The sequence below is a fragment of the Habropoda laboriosa genome, unplaced genomic scaffold, assembly GCF_001263275.1.
Source record: "Habropoda laboriosa isolate 0110345459 unplaced genomic scaffold, ASM126327v1 scaffold759, whole genome shotgun sequence".
Taxonomy (NCBI): domain Eukaryota; kingdom Metazoa; phylum Arthropoda; class Insecta; order Hymenoptera; family Apidae; genus Habropoda; species Habropoda laboriosa.
This window is the reverse complement of record NW_017100846.1, coordinates 75,368-76,413: the sequence shown is the minus strand read 5'-3', so window position 1 is coordinate 76,413 and position 1,046 is coordinate 75,368. Positions and strand designations below refer to the sequence as shown.

General features: G+C 47.0%; 1 long non-coding RNA gene across 1 annotated transcript; it reads right to left on the bottom strand.

The window, feature by feature from the left end:
* Nucleotides 1–241: 241 nt before the first annotated feature.
* LOC108577350 lies at nucleotides 242–810 on the bottom strand. The gene is made up of 3 exons (XR_001891449.1): nucleotides 751–810; nucleotides 344–424; nucleotides 242–278 (listed from the first exon to the last, which is right to left on the bottom strand). It is a non-coding gene; the product is annotated as an uncharacterized LOC108577350 (long non-coding RNA).
* Between the last annotated feature and the right edge of the window lie 236 nt (nucleotides 811–1,046).

The following is a 1,046-nucleotide window of genomic DNA, read 5'->3' as shown; positions in this document are numbered from 1 at the left end:
CAGAGGTGACATCATACCTCTGCAAGATACAGCGGGCAAGAGAAGATACGGAGAGGAGAGTAGAGAGAGAGGGAAGGTCGAAATCCCTCTCTAAGCCTACAAAAAAGAAAAGAAGAAATTAATGGAACGTCGGAGATGCCTTTTTAGGTATAAAGTTTAAGTTTTAAAAATATTGACGAAGCCCTGCTCGGGAACGATCGCCCGAGCAGGGTGGAAATACCGGAGTAACGATGCGGGGGTGGAGTTGTCCCTGGAGCGGCCCACAACCCGATCGAGTCCTAAAAAATAAATTTTGGGTTGATGAATATGAATATGTAACGGTAGTGATTGGACGAGGCCTTACCTGATGTATAGGTATCCTTGAGTTTTCGTTAAATAGCGGCCAGGGTTGCCTAAAAGCCTCAGGGAGGGCTCCACATTACACCTGCGAACGGTTTCAAATTATTTATTTATTTATTAATGGTGTGGCTGAGTGACAGCCGAGGAAAGAAGGGTGCTGTGAGAGTACCGTGATGTGGTCTTGCACAGTCACCAGGAAAAGAAAAAAGCAACAGGATTGTAGTACAAGAAAAAAGAGTATACTCCGGATGGGAAGCCATAAGGAGGGCCCACCCAGGAGTGTACATAAAAGAAAATTGGCTGCGTAAACTGTACGCAGACTATTTCAGTCTGCATACAGCCACTGCGCAATGGAAAAAGTAAATGAATCCTGGGTGAGAAACCATAATGAGGACTCACCCAGGGTAATACCTGTAAAAAATGGAGGTTGATCGCGCGTGGTTCCACCCTGGTGTGTTCAGCAATCTGAACTGTCCTGAAAAATAGGAATAGCATGAGGGGTGGGTAAACAGGGTGTAGCGAGAGGACTAAACCTTACCTGGTCGACGAGCTTCTCTCGTGAATATCACGTTGGTAAAGCCTAGATTGCCTTAAAAAGCAACAGGCCAAGGAAATACGCGCGAACAATGCGACAGCCGTCACAGTGTGGGTGGCTGGCCCGTGCTGGAGGCGCCCTGGGGGACGTTGAAAGTTGTAACAAACACAAC